We start from the raw sequence: 24165 nt of genomic DNA, 5'->3' as shown, positions 1-24165 counted from the left end.
TTCTATTTTATCCCTCCTGCCAGGAGCCATTTAAGGTCTGCAGTATGCTGTAAGTAAACAAGTAAATAAATATGACGCTTATAGCAAATTAAACCTGATTCATAATTCCTTTTATAGTTCAACAAAAGAAAGGGTAAATTTCCCATATGCTTTCCTTGCACTCACGGTCGGTTGGCTTCATACTGTACGACTAAATTTTGAGCCCCTCGCTTTCCCTAATTTTTCTCACTCAACACAACGTGTAGTGTGTAGTAAGACTTTTCCTTAACTGAGGTTTTGTACATTGACATTTTGGTTGCTCACAGTACAAGCGAAACTTCGACGACGTAGCTACTGAACATAACAAGCATAAGCCGGGAGTCAAACCACCCGGAAAATGATTGCGAAATTCCTTGCTACCTTCGTTTCACGTCACGATAGTTTCGATGCAATGCAAACTCGTCACGCACTATGCCTGCGTCGACATTTGTACCAACTACGCTGAGACAATATACGTCGAAAAGGGAGAATGCACAACGTGGACTTTGCGTTTCTTTCTGGAAACAATGGTGGAAAAGGAAAAGGCCTGTTTCGTTTCGCCTGTCTTCAACTTAGCCGAATTTCCAACTTCCCATTCGGCTGTTCGAGTATTGTGTTGTGGTGGTCTCTAACCCGCGGAGGGGGGGGGGGGAGGAGTAAGCTAATTAGCTCTTCCTCTACGTGCAACGGGGTGTCAACGTCTGCTGCTCAGCGCATCAATAGGAAACGAGCTCTGGCGTGGAGTCAGACAGCCCGGGGCCTGGCAAATAATTAGTTTACACTTCAGAGCTTTTACTTTTTGCGTGAGCCCGAGGCTTCGAACTAAGAAGAACTGGAAGTGCTGCTACAGGAAGGCGTCATGGAGGTGATTTATTCGCTTGAAAACTTTGTGGCTTGGAGTGTTTGAGTGTTTGCAGAAGAGCTGTCAGGTTTCCCATTGACAGCAATAGCCGTAGGGACTCCAGTTATTTACACTTCTGCTCCTAGTCTATGGTGTGTTAAGCAATCACGTTTATTTTCGCCCTATTTGAAATTTTCGTTTTTTTATGTTCATGGTGCTTTATGCCGAATTTGGTGACGCCCATAGCTGAAGCGTTCTCGGTATGTTGTAGAACGTAATATATAATGTTTTTCATACCGCATTCAATATTTTACGCAGCTAAGCCTACTCCTCATTCTTGTACGTTTTGTTGAATTCACTGTTCCTGTTCATTTATTATTACCTGGGCCGCTATTTTGTAGCGATGCCTTATGCCTTATTCTATGCTATTCTTATCATCCACCATACACGGCCGCCTGATCCCGCTGATAATGTGGGCAGACCGTCGCTCTGACCACTGGCCAAGCGCGAAAGGCCTGAAAAAGCATAGAATCGGAAAAGGCATCAATACAAAATACCGGCCCTGGAACGTCCTAATGTTGGACATTACATGAGCGGTGGGCGTTGCTGACGGATGATTTCGTGATGATAATGGTGGATTGGCAAGAAGATATATCAAGGAAGCAAGGTCCATTGTAGATGCGATGAGAGCAGGAAGATCATCCCAGTCCTACGCAATCTGCAGAAAGAAAGATAGCAGATACGTAGTGGTACGGGCCCGTGATGGTTACACCGTGTTCTCATGGCTGGTTGTGGTGATGGGGTGAGCTGGTATGATGAACGTGTTGTCATGAAGCGAGAAAAAAATGAAATCTTCGATAAAGGCAAAGGTGGGCATTTCTACGGTGAAAGGTTAGCTGGGAAAAATCAAGATGCTTTTTCAAAGCCGAAACGCTGGTGCTAAAACGATAACCAGAAACTATTAATTGTGTGGCTTTGTTCATGAGAGGTTCGAGGGTGTTATGTTTGATTGGTAACGGTCAAACACAGCAGGTGTGTATTCCAGCTTACGTCGCGCCAGGCTTTCGCAGGAGAAAAGTTTTGGATTAGGCGGAACTCAAGCTATGTTACTCCGTAACATACCAAGAACACGATTAGCGCAATTCAGAACGTTATTAATATGGAAAAACCAAGTTAGATATGGAGAAATGTACAGACCTACACGCCTAAATACATCAGTTGTGGAGAGAGCTGTTTTGTTAAGAACGCATACGTATTTGATGTACTGTTCAGTCTTCTGTGAAAAGAGGATACCACTGATTTGTTTACGTAAAAGACAGCCATCTCCTGCAACATTTTTTTTTCATTAGCATAAGGTTATGCTGAATAATAGAGGCATAACTTGATGCGGCGATCGGCTCTTAAATCACGCAGCCATCGGCAAAGAGCGTGTTTGAGAAGAAAGAGTAAGGAGATTGTAAGCAATGTATATTAAGAAAAGGAGGGGCCTAAAACGGCAGAAGTCGGGCCGCCTACATCACGACGCAAACTGTTTATCAAGTTACCCAGTGGATCAACCACCCTCCATCCCTGAAACCGATGCCAGAGTTTGCGTTTTCTCCGTTTCTTAACTGCTCCATGTCTCTGACGAGCAACGCCGCGTTCCCACCTTGGGCGTCAACACTGATCGCTTGGAATCTCCACCTTCCGATTCGTCCCTTCACTTGTTCGTCCCCCAGGATTGTGTATTATACCACCACAACATTCGAGCCGGCGGTCATTCCCTACTCCTCGTCATTGCTAAACAACTCCGGTCAGCTATTCATGAACTTCACGACTTACCAACCGCTGGTCACTTCGGCGTCTCCCACACTTACGGCCAAATTCACCGGCGCTTCTTTTGGCAGGCCTTGCCCGCTCCGTCCGTAAATACGTTGCGGCGAGTGAGATATGCCAGCGCCGAAAAACACCATCGACGTTCCCAGCCGGGTACCTCCAACCACTCGACGTCCCGATGCAGCCGTTCTTTCACGTTGGTTTGGACTTACTTCGCCATTTCTCTCTATCAACGTATGTCAACAAGTCTGTCGCTCTGACGACACATTACGCCACGTGCTATGCAATCACCAGAGCGCTCCCAACAAGCTGCATCACAGATGTCGCTGATTTTCTTTTACACAATGTGATTTTACAATACGGAGCTGCACATCAACTGCTCACTGACCGTGGGTGGACGTTCAAAAATCATCGCCGACATCCCGCACTCCTGTTCAACCAGGCACAAGCTGACTACGTCTTGTCATCCACAAACTAATGGTTTCACGGAGCGGCTGAATGGAACCTTGGCAGGCATGCTTTCAATGTATCTACCGTCCGGCCAAACTGATTGTAACCTTCCCCTACCTTTTGTCACATTTGAATACAATTCCTCTTGCCTTGACACTGCCGCTTATTTCCCCTTCTATATGTTTGTTGGCCGAGAGCCCACATTGCCACTGGACACGTCCTCTCCATGCACCCCATCAGAGGCCAGCGAATGCACACTGCAAGCCCACACGAGGGCAGCCCAAGCACGCGAAATTGCCCGCGCTCGCCTCCTGTCCTCCCAAAAGAACCAACGGCGTTGTACAATTGCCAACGCAGAGACGTGCACTTTCCCCCTGTATATCTGGCACTGCTGTGGGCCCCGACCGATGACATTGGGCTGTCAGAAAAACTACTGCCTTGGTACACAGGCCCATACCGAGCGCTGCGTGCCGTGACTGCAGTGGCATATGAAATCGCCCCACTCAATGCCAGTGTCTGGGGCAGTGCAGCGTTGTCGTGGCAGTACAACGTTGTCGAGCCGTTTCGGCACAGATACGACATCGATCCGCCAACTCTTCTTCACTGATGATATGTTCATTGGACGCCATTGCACGCCACCACGATCGACGATGAGCCACCGCAAGCTAAGCAAACGGAAGCGGACCAACCGGAGACATTGACATAGCTTTCTCACCCGACTATCAACTTTGACTGCGCTCCACCAATACCCTCTCCACTTCTGCGTACTCCGCACCTCTTGTCAGCCAGTTACATAAGAAAAGCTAGTCAAGGCAGGCAATGACGTTCTGTTGGAAAGCAAACAAATGTGACCTCCTACAAACGATAAGACCGTTTGATACAGCTATTCAAACAAAGCGGCAGGTTACCGCACGATGCTTTCGTCTGCAGTTACGTAAATTTGAGTTCAGAAGATTGGAACAAAAACAGATTGGAATATTTTGATGCTCTAGCACCCCTGAATACAACCCGCCGTGGTTGCTCAGTGGCTATGGTGTTGGGCTGCTGAGCACGAGGTCGCGGGATCGAATCCCGGCCACGGCGGCCGCATTCCGATGGGGGCGAAATGCGAAAACACCCGTGTGCTTAGATTTAGGTGCACGTTAAAGAACCCCAGGTGGTCAAAATTTCCGGAGCCCTCCACTACGGCGTGCCTCATAATCAGAAAGTGGTTTCGGCACGTAAAACCCCAAGTATTATTATTATTACCCCTGAATACTGCTGTTTTATTGCATAAATCGCGAAACGTGTGCTGTTTTGTCGTTGCTTCTTTTTCTCGATTCTTCAACATGAGTTTGCGAGAGCAGCTTTATTCAGCAAATCGCTCATTTCACTGATGTTATGTTTCTTCAATCATGGAACCGTCTATAGCCACAGAAGCCGCAGGCAAAAGATTTGCCAGTAGTTTGAAGTACACCTTACCTACTCATTCAAATGCTTTACTTTCACTATAGTACTATTATAGACCTCAAATAATTCACGATAACCATGTCCACAGCATCTTTTAGTACGTTTAGAAGAGTTCTATGCGAAGAAATGCTTGTTTCAGTGTGTTTGCGTTTAAAAAAACATATTCTGCCAGCGAAGTAAATTCTATGCCATTTAGCTAGCCATGCAAGTGCATGTGTTTTGGTTTTTATTTTCTTGTAGCACAAGAGAGGATTAATAAAATTGGCGTACTACTCACAATATACTCTTACAAAGACATCCGTAACGAACCTCCCCTCCTCTTCATTTGGACTTTATGCCTTCTTTCTTTATTGCTGTTATAGTGAAGTCAGCGGCAAATATTGCCAATTTCGCAACAAAACTCATGACCCTCGATGGTGATCTCACGTTACCAAATATGGATTTCACTGTTTTGAGGAGGCATTCTCACGCTCGCTCAAAATTCTACACTTAATTTTCTTTGCGTGTGTTGTGTTCTTTTGTGCCGAACCTTATGAGCTATGATTTGCGCAAGGAGGTTATTTTTTGACAGCGCTATAGACTACGCAGCTGCGGCAGAGCTATTTCGTCACATTCAAAAGAAGTGAAACAGGGGACATTTCCCGCTTTCTTCAATAGCTATTGACGCCCGCTTGGCTGATCCCGGTGGAACCATGCAGCTAAAGTCCGCTCAGAAATTCTGGAGTGTCGACACCTTTTACCAGGAAGAAAGTTTAAATGAGAACCAAGTTTCTCGTTGTTGTTTCAAAGAATATTTTCCCCCTTACATTGCCTCCCGCTTTATTTCCCAGGACCCAGGAGAGAGCGGCCATGTTGCATGACAACGAGAACGTTCTAATATAGGTAAAAAAGAACAGACATCTTATAGCCCACATTCTGGTGGCGAAAAGACGGAAATAAATCTGCGTCAATGAATGTTTACACTTCGAGAGACGACGAATAAATCTAAGAAAACGCCTGTGTTTTGTTTTGAGTGGTCATATTTTCAAAAGAAGAAGGTGTTGAAGAGACCCGTACTGAAAGGCTTCTGAATGCACTCTCTATAGAGTGTTTTCAGCAGTAAATAGCAGCAACTCCTACAGACCTGCACCTGCACCTCACAGACCTGCACCTGAATGTCGACTTATTTAGCGTGTAGTTGTCTGTTATTCTGTCCGACCGGTGCACGCGAAATGTTACCTGCAGCCTCGTGCTCCCCGTGCTCTTAAATTTCTGTCAAGAAAGAGAAAAAGTATTGTAAGAGCCTGTGAGATTCCTGCGCAAATACTTTGCGAAACATGTGCATTGTGCATATTCGCGGCCTCCAAATGCGCGGCAATATTAGCCTGAGGACGCATTCCTTGACAAAGAACTTGTGGCTTTGTTGTGCTTTGCGAAATTTTTTCAAATTGCGATGTTCTCGTACAATAAGTGGTGATGCAACAAGAGGGTTCTCCAGCAGTCGCGGAAAAGGGAGAGTGACGCCTTTAGCCCGTTGCAACGTCTCGTCAAAACAACTTCTCTTTGTAAAAGCAAATGCAGTAGTAATCTTTGTCGGGGTTTACGTACGTTAAAGACCGAGTCGCCTTCATGAATTATTGTGCTCAAGAAGCGCTGATTTATTTATTTATTTATTTATTTATTTATTTATTTATTTATTTATTTATTTATTTATTTATTTATTTATTTATTTATTCAAGATTATTAAATCTCAAAAATACGTTTCTTTGCTTCTTGCAGCATTGATGTTGCAATCAGCAGTAATATTTAGTTCCTCGAGTAGAAATGCAAGAGTGTGGGTACAGCGCATCTTGACTCTCCTTTCAAATCGTGGGCCCCAGTCTGTGCTGTAAATTTCATCTCTGCCACTCTAAAGACTACAACCTGAAAAGCAAGCCGACAGCGGCAGGAATATTTCACGATGACTTTTTGTTCACCTCGAGCATGCGTGCAAAGCGTTAGGGCACGTTGCGCATTTGATAATTAAATTTATTTTATCGGGTAGACTACATTAAAGACGACGACGCATGCAGGGGAGTACGTGAAACGTCTCGTCAGTGCTACAGAAGGGGTACGACAGCGTACAAAAATTACGCAGCCAATTACACAACTTACATTTGTTCACGCATTAAAAAAAATGTGCATACGCTCAACCCATAAACCAGATACTGAGTGCCTTACTGTATAATTTGGAAATCATACTGGCAATTCGTAGTGAGTCCGCTTCCTTTGTAGAGAGCTTTCGTACAGTATAGCGCAGAGAAGTGACCCCCTTACAGGTGGCGTTCTAGACTATACGCTGCACCGCTCGAGCCCTCCGCATTCGCAGAAGCTTGGAGCTCTTGCGCATGCCTCAGTCTCCTGCACTTGTGTTCTCTTTGGAGGCGCCATGGTCAAAGACGTCGGGTCTCTCTCTGTCTTGGTGCCCGAATCCCTTCACGCAATTACTGGAGCGTATATACGTGTCGAACGCTGGGGTGCCATAAGAGAGCAAGCGTGAAACTTCTGCAACAAATTGCAGACTCGTAGGTCTTATACCTCCCTATGAACATCAGGTTCAGTTTGATCAATTATGCCTGCTATAGGGCAAAGTGATCTCTCTCAAACGCGACCCCTCCCGCTCGGATCGACAAACGCACAGCCGAGCTACGCCTCCCTGGACGCTGCGCACGAGGCTAAATTTAGCTCCGATTGCGTCATGCGTGGCACAACAATGGCGCCATCTGTGCACGTGGCACATGCATTCTCGAGTAAAGGCTTGTTTTTTCCTCTACGTAACAATAGCAACATAAGGTGCGTGAGTAGCGCGGTTGCAAATACATAAGCAATATTAGTGTTACATGTTTTTGTTACATGCGGTTTTAGAAAGCGTCCCTATATGCAAACCGGAGTAAAAGACGTTCTGTGTCAGATTTTTTTTAGATTAGTATGAGGGGGAGGGGGGGCTAGTAGCAGTACGCTGTATCTTCTTTTTTCCCTCTAAAATCCAATGGAGTTGCTGGAACAGTGTTGCTCGCGACATCTTCATCTGGTAGGCTGCTATACTTAAATCTGTCTGATACATACGGAGCCCTGCTAAAGCGAAAAATTACGGACACATTCACTTTCCTAACAGCATTAATATTATTTGCAGAGGTGACAGTTCTTCAGCAAATTGTCCAAACAGAACACCCTCTAGTCGAACTATGAGATAGTGAAATCACGGCAAACGACGTCTTTTTTGGTTGAGCCTTTCCATTTCTGGGAGAACTTCCAGGCCTTCCGAAGAGCAAGCGCTGTCGACCGTAAATTAATTACGGGGCAAACCTCTTCGCGCTGTTATGGCGGTGTCTGGGCAGCCGCCTTCCTCGTCCCGAGCAGCAGCGCTGACACCTGGCGGCGCCTAGCGGCAGAGCTAATGAGATTACGCTGAAGCCCGAGCTCACCATGAAACAGCGTACCAACAGTTCAGCGACAGTAGCTCGGGAGAAGAGACGAAACGGACTGGCAGATAGGCGTAAACAAATGAATCTTGTACTATTTGCACACTATACATATATAGAAGATAGGCACATCAGAGCATGCATGTCCCCTCTTAGCAAGGTTTCTTAGAAAGCCAATGCTACCTAAAAGAGTAATAAATTTTACAGACCTATAATGAAGACATGTTATCCGCTTTTTGAAGAATGAACATTACGATTCAGTGCCTCGTGGTATACTGAGGCTAGACCAAGTGTTTGCGCCGACTTTCATTCCTCATCGTTTTTGCTGAGAGTGCTTCAAATGCAAACATCAGAAATCAGACAGCTAAAAATACTCGAACACTAGCGATATACGTTTGCTTTAATTCGTATTTGTAATAGCTCACGCACGCGCGTACACACATACCACACGCGCGCAGTCGGGTAGGTGTTCTTTAGGTCCATAATGAGGCCCATAGTTAGAAGCTATAAAAAAACATGCCAACTGTGCACTTCTGCAAGTCATCAATTGTGTGAAGAGATGGAAAACGAAACAGCTAGACAAACACAATATAAATAACGACTTATACAATGGTTTGGCAGTAGCCCAGCCAGCTATAAGCCAGTGAGCAAGCTAAATTTCATAAGGACATGTTGACAGGCTAGTCGGCCGGACATTGTTAAGTATACGGTACACAGCGGGGTGGGCTCAGCGCATCTTGGGTTTTTGTCCTTCGGGCGCTGTTGACACCACCGAGACTGTCTTCGCGTAAAAGCCACAGGGCAGAAAAATCTTGAAGAACACTGCCTGCCACGTACAGACAAACATTCGTGAGCTGGCTCTTAGGTTGTAGTAATACAAAACCCAATATCAAGTCACTTTCTAAGAAGTAGTTGGCCTTTTGAAATACGCACGCACGCACGCACGCACGCACACGCACAAGCATGCACACAGGAAAACACACAGTCCTTAAGGAACACACCTTCTTTTATACAAGCGATGGTCACGCGGTTCCCCCCCCCCCCCGGTGGGAAGCCTAAGATATGTACAAGAGAGGGATCGCGTGGATGACCATTTCATCCTTCTTGATGGACGCCCTCTATGAGTGAGCATTGGGCTTGAATTGGGGCCGTACCCCAATGAGCAAAGGCGGACTCTTCAGTGCCCTTCACGACTGCTTTGTGGACAGTTTGCTCATGGATTGCTTCTGGGTCTCAGTTGCGTGTTGTTTTAAGAAGAGGAAGTATTTATTTCCATATCACAAAATACAGGTAAACAAGCACTTGTCGTACCGGTAGCCAACAGCTAGTTGAAGGTCCAATAAATAAAATACATGCAACACCTAGCATAGAAGCAATACGTGACACAAAGACAGCAACGTATGTCATGATACCAATAGAAGAGATAAGAATGGTATACAGAATAGTATGTATTGCGAATTATTAACAGACCGTAACATTAGATATGTAAATTATATACAACATGAGCAAAGAGATTAAATTTACAATGCTGAGCACAGTAGAACAAGTAATTTATAACTCGAGCTCATTATGTTCTTAAAAGCATACCATTATGCATATTTCATTTTTACAATATTAGCACTACAAACACAGCAGTGAATCTCCAAATGACCACAGTTTAATCTAAAGAGTTTGTTATTGGCTCGGTGCAATGAAAATAGATTATGGCATCTGTGTGAATTATTGTGATGTTAGCAGGTTTAAGTAGCATTGTCTGAGAGCACTTTGGAAGTATGGGGAATTAATGATTCCCTCTGGCAGTTTATAGCAAATCTTAATACCTGTAAATTCTTGAAGACACTCGCCATATACATTATTACATGGTTCAAGATTAAAATGTCCTTCTACAACACTTCCGGTCTCACGCGAAGAAGAATAAAATGTGGAAGCGTTAATAGGGTGGTTGTATCTCATGACCCTATAACCACACATTGATGTCCTCTGTTCGCGTAGTAAATCAAATCGTAGTACGTGATACTGGTTGAACAATGGAGCCGTGTGATCAGGATGTTTAGAGTGAGACATAACTTTAGTCGCTCGTTTTTGAAGTTTCCTAATCGGATTTCACGTGGTTTTATATGACCAGCCCCAAGAGTCTATACAGCACCTTATATGACGTTCTATAAAAGCAAAGTACATAAGCCGCAAAACTTGGGCGTCGAAGTGCCCGCGAGTTTGAATTAAGCCGTATCACTCAAATGCTGACGTGGAGCAAACCCCGCTTACGTGATTTGCCCACTGCAAGTGTTGATCGAAGATCACCCTGAGTTACTTGAATGAACGAATTTGTTCGAGTATGACGTTATTTATCGTTCGGCTTATGTTGTGGTATCTTCAATTTTCAAGCCAGACTGGAATGCCATATATTTAGTTTTGTGCGTGTGTGTGTTAAGTGTTAACTTGTTTTCTAAAAGTCAGTCCGAAATTCTGTTCAGCTCCATGTTTGCGTACTTACAAAGTTCATCGACATCATCCGCTATAACAATAACACATGTGTATTCGGCGAACATGATTACTTCTGCAGAGTCAGGTATTTGTTGTAGGCCATTAATATAAAAAGAAAAAAGAAAAAGACCTAAAACAAAATCCTGTGGAACGCCAGTACAAATATTTTGTTTAGAAGAAGTAATATTATTGAATGTCACGACCTGGGAACGATCTTAATTTATTGTAACTTGAAAGAAAATCAAATACTTTACCGTGAAACGAATAGTGTTTAGGTTTGTCTAATAAAAGAATATATTCCACAGTGTCAAATGCTCTTTTAAATCAAGAAAGATAACACCAACTAGCTTACTGTGTTGCAATGCCATGTTTATTTTCTGCGATAACGTCATAGCTGCAGTAGCCGTGGAGAACCGAGATCTGAAACTATGTTGCTGATTGCGAATGATGTTGTATTTATTTTGAAATGTTTTATCCGTACTGATATCATTTTCTCGAAAATAATATTTAAAATACTTAAAATAGATATTGGCCGGTAGTTTGAAGGCCCAGAGGGATCACCTTCCCTTTGCATAAGAATTACTTCAGCAGTTTTTAAACAATTTGTGTACTTAGCTTGTTCCATATAATGATTGAATGTGTGACATAATACTGGTAGTACGGTATCAATGTTATCCTTAAGCAACCTCACTGGAATACCATTTGTCCCAGTAGTATTATTGTTTAGCATATTTGAAATAGTGGAAAGAATGTGAGCAATGTGTATCTCTCCAAGAACAAACGTGTTTACTATTGGGTTTGGTAGTGGAGTTCAATATTAAATTGAGAAAGCTGGACTGCTAGAGTTGGACCAATATTAGTAAAATAAGTGTTGAAGTCCTCAACAGTGTTATGGGTAACGGTAGGAGAAAGAATACACATCTTTGACGTGTCACCCATAACTTCTTTTACTGCTCACCACACTTGTTTAGAATCACCGGCAGCTTGGTTGTTCCGTTCTTAGTACAAGTATCTTTTTCGAACCCTCATCATGGACACAGTTGATCATGACACTGTTCAGTTCAGTGTGGTGCATTCCATTTATGAAGTTTACGTGCGAGTTTCGACGTCCCTTGCTTCAGCTAAGAGTTGCTTAAGATTTTACAAATCTGATGGGGTGACTACATTAAATAACTAAGCCGTACTTCCGGAGCTTGTGCCCGCGATGAAGGAGTTTGTGTGATCGTGGCTTGTTTTATAATGTGTACAATGTATATTTTATTACTCTGTTGTTTCCTTTTGTCATCTTGCTTCATGCATGCTTTGTTTTTCTTTCATCCATGTGTAGTGCCTCCTGCTGGTAATAGCCGTTCCGAAAGAAGCCCACCTTTCCATTTTCGATTTCTTATAATATTGACGGCCGCCATTGGGATATTAACCTGGCAACGTTTAACGCTAGAACGTTATCTAGTGAGGCGAGTCTAGCACTGCTATTGGAGGAATTAGAGGGCAGTAAATGGGATATAATAGGGCTCAGTGAAGTTAGGAGGCCAAAAGAAGCATATACAGTGCTAAAAAGCGGGCACGTCCTGTGCTACCGGGGCTTAGCAGAGAGAAGGGAACTAGGCGTCGGATTCCTGATTAATAAGAATATAGCTGGCAACATACAGGAATTCTATAGCATTAACGAGAGGGTGGCAGGTCTTGTTGTGAAACTTAATAAGAGGTACAAAATGAAGATTGTACAGGTCTACGCCCCTACATCCAGTCATGATGACCAGGAAGTCGAAAGCTTCTATGAAGACGTGGAATCGGCGATGGGTAGAGCGAAAACTACATACACTATACTAATGGGTGACTTTAATGCCAAGGTAGGGAGAAAGCTGGCTGGAGACAAGGCAGTGGGGGAATATGGCATAGGCACTAGGAATATCAGGGGGGAGTTATTGGTAGAGTTTGCGGAACGGAATAATATGAGGATAATGAATACCTTCTTCCGCAAGCGGGATAGCCGAAAGTGGACGTGGAGGGGCCCGAATGGCGAGACTACAAATGAAATAGACTTCATACTCTGCGCTAACCCTGGCATCATACAAGATGTGGACGTGCTCGGCAAGGTGCGCTGCAGTGACCACAGGATGGTAAGAACTCGAATTAGCCTAGACCTGAGAAGGGAACCGAAGAAACTGGTACATAAGAAGCCGATCAATGAGTTAGCGGTAAGAGGGAAAATAGAGGAATTCCAGATCAAGCTTCAGAACAGGTATTCGGCTTTAACTCAGGAAGAGGACCTTAGTGTTGAAGCAATGAACGACATTCTTGTGTACATCATTAAGGAGTGTGCAATTGAAGTCGGAGGTAACTCCGTTAGGCAGGATACCAGTAAACTATCGCAGGAGACGAAAGATCTCATCAAGAAACGCCAATGTATGAAAGCCTCTAACCCTACAGCTAGAATAGAACTGGCAGAACTTTCGAAGTTAATCAACAAGCGTAAGACAGCTGACATAAGGAAGTATAATATGGATAGAATTGAACATGCTCTCAGGAACGGAGGAAGCCTAAAAACAGTGAAGAAGAAACTAGAAATTGGCAAGAATCAGATGTATGCGTTAAGAGACAAAGCCAGCAATATCATTACTAATATGAATGAGATAGTACAAGTGGCTGAGGAGCTCTATAGAGATTTATACAGTACCAGTGCCACCTACGACAATAATGAAAGAGAAAATAGTCTAGAGGAATTCGAAATCCCACAGGTAACGCCGGAAGAAGTAAAGCAAGCCTTGGGAGATATGCAAAGGGGGAAGGCAGCTTGGGAGGATCAGATAACAGCAGATTTACTGAAGGATGGTGGGCAGATTGTTCTAGAGAAACTGGCCACCCTGTATACGCAATGCCTCATAACGTCGAGCGTACCGGAATCTTGGAAAAACGCTAACATAATCCTAATCCATAAGAAAGGGGACGCCAAAGAGTTGAAAAATTATAGACCGATCAGCTTACTGTCCGTTGCCTACAAACTATTTACTAAGGTAATCGCAAATAGAATCAGGAACACCTTAGACTTCTGTCAAGCAAAGGACCAGGCAGGATTCCGTAAAGGCTACTCAACAATAGATCATATTCACACTATCAATCAGGTGATAGAGAAATGTGCGGAATACAACCAACCCTTATATATAGCCTTCATTGATTACGAGAAAGCATTTGATTCTGTTGAAACCTCAGCAGTCATGGAGGCATTACGGAATCAGGGTGTAGACGAGCCATATGTAAAAATACTGAAAAATATCTATAGCGGCTCCACAGCCACCGTAGTCCTCCATAAAGAAAGCAACAAAATCCCAATAAAGAAAGGCGTCAGGCAGGGAGATACGATCTCTCCAATGCTATTCACAGCGTGTTTACAGGAGGTATTCAGAGACCTGGATTGGGAAGAAATGGGGATAAAAGTTAATGGAGAATACCTTAGTAACTTGCGATTCGCTGATGATATTGCCTTGCTTAGTAACTCAGGGGACCAACTGCAATGCATGCTCACTGACCTGGAGAGGCAAAGCAGAAGAGTGGGTCTAAAAATTAATCTGCAGAAAACTAAAGTAATGTTTAACAGTCTCGGAAGAGAACAGCAGTTTACAATAGGCAGCGAGGCACTGGAAGTCGTAAGGGAATACATCTACTTAGGGCAGGTAGTGACTGCGGATCCGGATCATGAGACAGAAATAATCAGAAGAATAAGAATGGGCTGGGGTGCGTTTGGCAGTGTCAAGAATGGCGAGTTGCGCAACAAGATTGCCACCTTGCCACCCGATTACGACAAGGGGTGCAAGACGCGCACCTCTCCCTCTCCGTCGCTGCAGCTGGGAGGCGTTCAAAGAAGCGGCCTTTGCGCTGGAACCCGCTTCCTTCCTCCAGCCCCATCGACATTGTGACGGGACGAGTTCGGTGTGTGGACAATGATTCCAGAGTTCCCCAACGCGGAGCTGATTTGACACGCCTGGTCAAGCTGCCGTGGGGACGACGTATTTTTGTGCTTCTCACGGTTCGGAGTGGCTCGGAACAATGAGCGACGCTCGATCGGCAACGATAGTTTCCCGGAACGGCACCCCGTGCGGTTGCCTCTGTGTACAGAGCGTGGTTGCCTTTGTGTACGTAAACTGATCTTCAGAGCAGCTGCGAGTTGGTGATGTGAAAACGAAGAGTCGCCGCGTCGTACGACCGGCGGATCGAGTGTATAAAAACTGTGGTTGTGCGAATGCTGAGGACACACTTCTCTCAAGCAGTCATGTTAGACTGATTTAGTTTCTGTAAATAAACCCTTTTCCTCGTTCTCGATGAGAAGCAGTTCTTCACTTCATCAACGATCTCAGCGTAAATAAGTTGGACGACGGCATGGGCCAGCTACCTCCGAATTCATGCCGTACTCCAATCTTGGCAAAGGACCACGGACGATGGGATTGAGCCCCCAATCCTGACAGCAGGCATTCTCAGATCATGAACAGCAGGTTGCCATTATGCCTCAAAAGAAAAGTGTATAATAGCTGTGTCTTACCAGTACTCACCTACGGGGCAGAAACCTAGAGGCTTACGAAAAGGGTTCTACTCAAATTGAGGACGACGCAACGAGCTATGGAAAGAAGAATGATAGGTGTAACGTTAAGGGATAAAAAAAGAGCAGATTGGGTGAGGGAACAAAAGCGAGTTAATGACATCTTAGTTGAAATCAAGAAAAAGAAATGGGCATGGGCAGGATATGTAATGAGGAGGGAAGATAACCGATGGTCATTAAGGGTTACGGACTGGATTCCAAGGGAAGGGAAGCGTAGCAGGAGACGGCAGAAAGTTAGGTGGGCGGATGAGATTAGGAAATTTGCAGGGACGGCATGGCCACAATTAGTACATGACCGGGGTTGTTGGAGAAATATGGGAGAGGCCTTTGCCCTGCAGTGGGCGTAACCAGGCTGATGATGATGATGATGATAATATTGACATTGATTTAACTGCGTGCGAACACTGCAAGATAACAACCAGACGAGATAACATACTAGCGATGTTGCTAGTACAAAGAACGTAGACTACCGTAAACTTGAGGAACCTTACGGGTTATCCGAGTGGCTCACCTTGCTGCTAGTCAAAACAGTAAGAAGTAAGAGGCAATGAAGTCAGAGAAAGCATGTACTGTTTTTGTCGCCTGCTTCCGCCAATAGCCTCAATACTCATTCAACACAGGCGCGAAAGGAAGTTGAAGTTTTAACAGCGGAGGTGTTTAAGCTTTTAGTTCTGCCATGGAGCGTTACCAGAAAACTCAGCCCAGCTGTGCACTGCCTCGCGTTGCCTGGCAACCTGCTGTGAGTGCACCGAGCCACGTATCCTCCTCGCACTCCACGCGCATAGGGCGGAGTCATGACGTCATAGGCGAGTAAAAGCTCGGAGCAGCCAGCGCGGCGGGACACCTTTCACCACCTCTATTCCGTGCGTCCATGCAGCCACCATGGTAAGACCGAAGAAAGTCCGAACGCCCGAAGAAGAAGCGGCTCACCAGAAAGAGCGCCGTACTACCAAGCGACAAGCGATGTGTCGCCGCCGAGCTGATCCGGAGCACCGCGCCGAAGCTGCGGCTGCGAAGAGGCCGCCGAGTCGAGGATTCCGAGTTTCAGTTCAGGGAATGCGAGAGCCGGCGCCCTAACGCTCGACGTCGCCCAGGAAGCGATCCCGGCCTGTGACTGCTCGAAAACTTCCAGCGTCAAGCCCGCCGAGACAACAACTTAGAAACCTAGCATAACTTCGCAAAATCTAGAAACAACTTAGCTAAGCCTACGATAACCTCGCAAAACCTAGAAATGACTTAGGCAAGCCTATCAAACACTTATCAAAGCCCAGCATAACCTCGCAAAACCTACAAGCAACTTAAGCAAGTCACGTGAAAGCTAGGTGATCACAAGCTCCGCTGTTGACTCCAGCCTTGCACCACTAGTGCAAGCTGCGCACATTTTTTTGTATGCGATTTTACTCGTTTAGTTGTTCACGACATACATCATTTTGCTTACTACCTGTTTAATGCTTCACAGTTCGCGCAAGCTCTCAGTACCCGTCTCTCGTCACTCGGCGAAGTCGCTTTGAAAGCTGCCCTTTCTGTTAGAAAAAATTGTATAGCACATTTGCGTGCAGAACAATTTTAAGAGTTAATTAAATTCCGGAGTCTTGCACAACAAACCTCGATATGGTTCTAAAGCATACCGTAGTGGGTGACCAGAGCTCAGCAGCGCAAGGCCGTATCCGCTGATCTACCCCGACGAATGCATATGTATGTATGTATGTATGTATGTATGTATGTATGTATGTATGTATGTATGTATGTATGTATGTATGTATGTATGTATGTATGTATGTATGTATGTATGTATGTATGTATGTATGTATGTATGTATGTATGTATGTATGTGTGTATGTATGTATGTATGTATGTATGTATGTATGTATGTATGTATGTATGTATGTATGTATGTATGTATGTATGTATGTATGTATGTATGTATGTATGTATGTATGTATGTATGTATGTATGTATGTATGTATGTATGTATGTATGTATGTATGTATGTATGTATGTGTATTATTTACTGTATTTTTGTTTGCAAAAAACAAGCAAAAACAAAAAAAGAACAATCTTGCTATTCATCATGCGAAAATATATAATTCAAGTAATCTTACTTCTACAACCAATACGCCTTTCTATTGCTATATGTTTTCCTTCTTCTCTCTCTCTCGCTCTCTCCCTCTCTCTCTCTCTCTCTCTATATATATATATATATATATATATATATATATATATATATATATATATATGTGTGTGTGTGTGTGTATGTATGTATGTATATATAACTTTCTTTTTTTCAGGACGGGAGGTTAATGCGGACGGAAAATGTCGATAGAGTTGTGGTTGGATGACCAGCAACGAAAAGACCGGAAATAGTGCCCTCCATGGAAGGAAAAGGTGCAGAGGGGTTAGAGGACGAAAAAGGTGAGATACCCGGCAGATGGGCTCATCTGTAGGATTGCGACATGAGGGAACCATCGTCGAGAATCTTCAAATGTCACAGTCTGTGCGGCTTTCGTTGAAAAATGCACCTTCAGTTTTTCGAGTCATTTATTGGCCACGGAGTGCACCTCACCATACCAAAAATTAGAAAAGAAATTCAAGCTGTTATCCCCTGCTCTCAAACACCTGTCTCTACTCCTTTAGCGTGAGAGGTACATCGACCACGTTCGCATTTCCGCGAGCCAAAGCGACGCACGTAATAAGTGTTATAAAAACAGGGTAATCATTACTTTGGCTAGAGAATGTATTCACAAGAGTTGCTAGTCATCATCATAATGTCTCTAGTGTCGAACAAGAATTGTTGCTGGGCTAATCGAAGTGAAGTGGTTAATCAAACAGAGCATTGCACAATCACTCTTCTATGTTATTTGTCCATGTTCTTGCGCGTTGTTTCATTAAATTTGTAGTTTTCCTGACTGTAACCTTAAAGGGGGGCGCTGCCACGGACGCACATTTGTAAGTGGCGGATAACCCTTGCAGTTTGCTGAAGGACAGGTACAGTGATAAGGAGAAATCATAAGATTAAAGCAGGGTGACTAGCAATGCAGGCTGCTGTCTGTCAGCGATCCTACACTGGGAAAGAAGAAAACGGGACAATAAAAATTACATGAAGGAAAGAAGAAAAGTAAACAGCTTGGCGCATGCAATTATTCATCGTTGAGTCAGTAATAAAAAGTCCCATGTAGTCACGTCAGATACATAAAGAAAATGCAGCAGCGCCTTTGGGGCTTTATGCGCCACAGACATACGTGGCCATGGTTCAAACAATTTTTCCTTTGTTTACAAAGACGGCGCCGAATAAAACAACACACGAAGAAGGGGGACACGAGACAGCACGTAGGCGCACTAACAACTGAGTGTTTTATTTTTTGACATAGTAATATATAGCTTGACATAGTAATATATAGCTTGTAATCGTGCTTAACCAACTAGCCCACCAACACATGCTCAGTTATTTCCTTTGTGCAATCGGTGTCATTTAATTGCCCCAAAGCGGCACAAATCGCAAACCTGTGATCAATTTATGAAGAGCAGTAATACAAGACCATCATTAAGGTTTCTTCTGAGTCGCATCATACTGGCTTCAGCGTAGTGTGGACGTGAAATGTCATGATACAGAGTCTGTACCGGTACATGACCCACAGCATGCCCCTACTCTATATATGATGCAAGAAACTAGAACTTATTTATCTCCTAGTTGTTGTTCGTGTTCTTGTTCGCGGGCACTATGTAAAATTGGCTGGGGCCTTAGTGTTAGGAAGAGTTGCGATGAAAGAAGCGACATCACCAACAGTAGTGCCGTTTGGACCGAAACAGACAGCTGGCGCCGAAAAAGGTGCGCGACCGATAGCCCCTTCTCCAGCTTGCGTTTCGATACATCACGTCGTCAACAAAGGCGGCGCCATCGTAAAAAGCTGACCGGCCGGTGGGACCATACGGAACTGCTTCCAAATAGCCAGCGACACTGAAGCAGAAACAAGACGGCCACCTGGGGGAGAGAGAAAGGAGGGGGGGGGGATACTGAGAAAGAAAGTATTTCGAAAAATGAACGGAAGAACAGGACACGCAAGTGACCTGGGGGGATTTGTGAGCCGAAAGTCTCGTTGATGCTGCACAAGGCAGGACGGTGCGCCTGCCGGCCACAACGAGAGGTAGTTTCCGTGGCTTTCCCAGGCCGCGCACTATATCTTCTGCGCAAACATGAAAGGTCGAGTTCAATCCCCGGGTTGTCCACGACGCTCCAGTTATTTCTTCTCACGTCTCTAAACTTCTCTTCGCAGGTTGGGGGCGTTTGCTGCTTGATGGTGACGAATGCTCGGAAGAGAAAACTTCTTTCGACGCTGCTTGAGTTAAGAAACGAACAATTAAGACAAGAAGTTAAAATAAGTTACTGCAAACGAGAGCGTGGGTGTGTGATCTCTCGCAACATCAACGTTAGATACGTCTGCTTTTTCCTTCATTTTGTAGGTATTAAATATTCTCGGCATGGGAGCAAGGAGTATTCGCGTGAAGCCCATCTGCGTCTTATTTCTGTCCTATTAGCTTCTACAGCGCTTGAATACATAAGTGGATCACGATAACGTGCAGATTCTTATTGTTCTGGTTGTACAACCCTCTGGCAGCCTCGATTATGTCGGTATATGCTTCCTATACTAACGAATCCATAGCCTAATGTGGACGCGAAGCTCAACAGGCTCTCAGTGTTTAGTGCCAGTAATGTTTCGAAAATCAGGACAGGTACGTAATATCGCAAACACATCCCACTTTGATATAAATTAGAATTCAGGAGAACGCATATGCCACTAAGCTTGAGATAAATAAGTAATATTCCAGTTAAGAAAAGCGAAAGCAGGCGTTCGAACAAGAGTACCACGTTCGCAAAGCAACTCTCCTTCTCACAAACTGTATGCGATAGTTTCTGAAGGTCTGATTTAATTTCTCCTGTTCTTGTTGGTAAATTACTTTTCGGAACGAAGCCAAACTATTAAAATAATGCATCGCATTTTACAACTTCAGGCACCTTAAGTGGAGATTTATCTAAAATGAACCGCCCTAAAATGTCAGCTCACAGAAATACAACCAAGTTTTTGGCAGGGAGCCTCTGAAGGCTGCAATCTAAACAACGAATCGCTATTTTCCTTCCCTGGCCCTGTCTACTGCCAGCGCTGCCGTTATAAACACTGGCGATATGGGTTAGTTAGGCCGCTGCGAAAAGGCGCCTACTATTCAAAATGCAGGCGCTTGAATCAAGCTGTAACCCCTATACTCATATATCATACTCAGCCTTCGAAGACCCCGTCACTGAGGAGAGTTCTTTTAATGACAAATGCATTCGTTGGTAACCGGAAAATCACTAAAAAATATATCCCCTCATCCTCATACACTTTTGATGCACATAATTTAGGAAAAATAAATGTTAAGACACAATAACTTTTTTTACCTTTTCTGTTTCTCTTGATTGCCTTGTTCTACAAAAAAAAACGCAAACGCTCGTAAAGTGTACGACCGCATCTGGTGAACGACGCAATACTCCAAAGTAACATTTTCTAGCATTTCTTCGGAAATATTCGGCATCTACTCAGAAGCACGCTTTGGTAAGGTTTACACTTTTTCACTACATGTCCTTTGTCACAATCCCGCAGCATTCATGGGTGACTGCTGCTATACTAGCAGATAACGTTCTTTGCCAATGAAGGGAAAGCTAAGAGGGCGGAGTTTCTGCACGTGTGTCACTGCGCCAAGTATTCTGGCCGCGTTTGACAGCACTTCTCGCTTCTTGGCCCCGAAGGGTGACTTCCACGTGCGACGGTTTCGCATTACGTAAAACATGGAAGAGAACACTAGACAAATACGTGGATTTTAACAGACAGTGTAGTACTTTGATTCATTTTGCTTTTGTAACTATATTCCTATGTCTTCTGCTTCTCAGCTTTAACTAACGCGGGTGAGTATGCGGGACTTCGCCCAGGAGTGCTTTTATTGTGCGTGCTTTTCCTCCCTTTGTTGCCACTGAAAGTTGTCCGTGAGAATAACGCCACTCCTACTTGGCCTAATCAAATAAAACCAAGCATGATGTAAAGGCTCAAAGGCAATCACCTTTCAGAGAATTCCGTTTAAGTAGATTGTAATGTTATACATGCCGCCGTGAGCTCATCATATTGGCTTCTTTTCTTTACGCAATGAAAAAGAGGACAAGATCAATAGTTGCTCATTTTGCTGCATTTGTATTGCTCGTTCAGTGTAGTCAGTTGGATTAAAATTACACAATGAATGCCGTACCTTGTGGGCTGATGAGTGAATTTGAAGTGAGGAATGAGAAGTTCTTGCAATTACAAGCCTATCCAGGTTGTCCACGCAGAAACTTGTTAAAGTATCGACAGTGCGCTGACCTTGCAATAGTATGAGGATGTTAGTATACTTTCGGTGCGTATGCCACCTAAAAATAGACAAGCAAGCGTTAAGTCGTAGATGTGGACAAACCGACATATATATACAAAAATTCATTGCAATGATGATGCAAATTCAATCTAGTTATTATCTCCTGAACTAAAGTACTATGATACGTAAGATGTATTTGCGCCCCATTGAGTGGTGAAGCAATTTTACAGATATGACACTTGATTAATGAAGCTTCAGAAGCCCCTTTTTGTCTTGGACAGAATATTTTTCCACGGCAGTTGGGGCGTAATTCACAAAGCTCTCGTTCGCATGAGTGCTCTTTCCCATTGACCGTATGAGGGGATCTTTGTCTTCTCGATGGCGACTGGCCTATGTGAGCGGCATTGACTCGCTCAGACCCTCCGCATGAATTCGCGAGCTCAGCGCCGGCTTTCCTCCCCCTCGCCTCCCTCTCTCTATCTCATCTTTCTATTCCCTTTTTCCCGTTCCCCAAAGTAGGGCAGCCAACCAGACTCATTTCTGGTTAAGAACCCTGCCTTCTCCATTTAGTTGCTCCTGCTCCTCTTGCCAGTGACCGGCGACCTACGCTACTAGTATGTCCAGCATCGGGATTGCCTGCAAATTGTCCTCCCGAACAATTATGGCGTAAGAGCGTTTTTTGTGATCACGGGCCCACATTTGCTTCCTTTTTTATTTATTTTTCTTGGTCTTCACCGCCAAGAAACGTTCAGGATTAGGAGGAAAGCACCCGTCAGCATGTAGTAGAGAATGCATGGAAGCGCGCGGTACAAATAAAACCTGGAAATCCGATGCCTTTAGCTTCTTTGAGTTTCATGGCACCTTCGCCCATTAATGCACACAAATGAGATCCCTACGGTTTCAATATGTATAACAAAATAAAGAGGTCACGCATCGTATTGTCATGTGGTAGTGACGGTTAAGAAGGCAGCAAAACTGTGATTAACGAAACGAGCGCTTTATTGGGCGAACTTGTGCTCTCAAAAACAGGCTACACTCGAAGAACAACGGTAGCGGCGAACATAGTCGGCGATTGTCGAAAATCTGATCCGCGGGTCAAGCGCGTCGGCTTTTATAGATCCGTCGTCGAATGTTCCAGACTAATCGTTGGGACCCGCGTGCCTTCCATAAAGTTCTACACCATTCGCGTCAGGCGATGAAATTAGATAACACAAGGTTCGGCGACAACAGACAGCGGATAGAAGCATCGATAAGGTTCCAGAAACTTCGGATACATGCAGGCGCGTCCCGCGCTGTGCGATAACATTTGTTAGGTGGCGAAACGTGGTCGCCCAATAAAGATAAGCACACGTGTCAATATGCACTTGATATTCCAGGAACGTGGCATCGCATGTCTGTTTAGCTCCAGAGTCGCGCACGGCTGGGATAGGTGCTTCACTATGCGCATAGTAACGCAAACACACAAATATGTGCGTTCGATTGTGCACACATCGCAATATCGCCAATAAATAAGACAGTTTCTTGCTATCGCACAGTACAATCGTATAGTACCAGTAGGCACGCTGTCACAATCAGTTTTTGCAAAACAGCGTTGCTATTCGCCTGCACGACGTCATGTCTCGGAACAGAACGAATATATAAGCAGCGGGATGCTGTTCTTGAACTTCACCTGAATGAACTGAGTCAACACGTGCAGGAACGCTTACTGCAGGCTGACTCAATTTGCTTGTAATATTCACACGCTAAATGTGGGACATACATAACTTGCATGTTCTGTTTGATACGTTTCAAACATGGCATTAAAGTTAGGCAGCTCGCCGCCCGGTACGCTAAGGTTCTCCGTGCAAATCCTTCATAGACATCAGCTATGCTACCAAGACACCTGTTTTACACCGCCTTTCACTATAAGGCGTAAGCGATGAGGAAGAGGAAGACCAGAAAAGCAAATGTCGATGAAATATCCCAAATCTACCGGCCCGTTTTCGGAATAGTCTGGGACTCCTCACACAGAGAAAGAGAGTGGTGACTCCTAACCGCCACGGCCATCTTTTCCGACGGAGGGATGATCTCGGCAAAGGGGCCCTGAAGGTGGTTTTCTTTTTCTCTCTTTCACTTCGGATTCTTTCTCTTTCTCCGTAGCTCGACATAGAAAGACGCTAACAAAAAGAAGGGAATAAAAGGAATAAGTTGTCACCGTCAAGATGAGGGAAAACCGCCCGGAGGAAGAAAACAGATCCGGAAGGAGATTGTAAACAAACAAGCGTCAACAGACGATGGCGGTCAGTTCTCTGTCAACACAGCGCGAGAAACAGAAGGGCCTGCGCACAGCGTGAGCTAGAGGAAGGAACACATAAATGCGCAGATAACTCTGCCACCAAAAAAGAGCACGAAGGGGAGGGTATAGGGACGAAAATAGAGAACCACTCTCGATGCATTTCCTTCGTACGTAGTTTCCTGTTTCGTACTCCATAAAGAAACAGGATGAAGAAATAACAAGAGGCGAGATAAACAACAGGATGTACCTATCCAGCCTCGCTCACTGCAGATCACAGCCGGTAGAAGGCTTACGGTGAAGCTTCCTCGCAGTGGAGGCCTAAGAAGGGAAAAGATGGCTAGGCAGCCGCTTCTTGCCGCTCTCGCCGTCAACGATGAGTCCTGGTAGCGGATGTGTTGCGATTTATCCGCTCACGTGTTAAACACACGATGCC

At 44.6% G+C, this 24165-nt stretch overlaps 1 long non-coding RNA gene across 1 annotated transcript in view; it reads left to right on the top strand.

Annotated features, from left to right (window-relative positions):
- The window catches only part of LOC135900342 (uncharacterized), a 205018-nt gene extending 187367 nt beyond the window's left edge, over positions 1-17651 (top strand). Inside the window, exon 4 of the long non-coding RNA XR_010563848.2 lies at positions 17377-17651. This is a non-coding gene — a long non-coding RNA (uncharacterized lncRNA). The remainder of the gene's footprint in view (positions 1-17376) is intronic.
- The last annotated feature ends 6514 nt before the right edge of the window (positions 17652-24165 follow it).

The sequence above is a fragment of the Dermacentor albipictus genome, chromosome 1 (assembly GCF_038994185.2).
Source record: "Dermacentor albipictus isolate Rhodes 1998 colony chromosome 1, USDA_Dalb.pri_finalv2, whole genome shotgun sequence".
NCBI lineage: Eukaryota > Metazoa > Arthropoda > Arachnida > Ixodida > Ixodidae > Dermacentor > Dermacentor albipictus.
The sequence above is the reverse complement of the archived record's forward strand: the minus strand, read 5'-3'. Positions and strand labels throughout refer to the sequence as shown.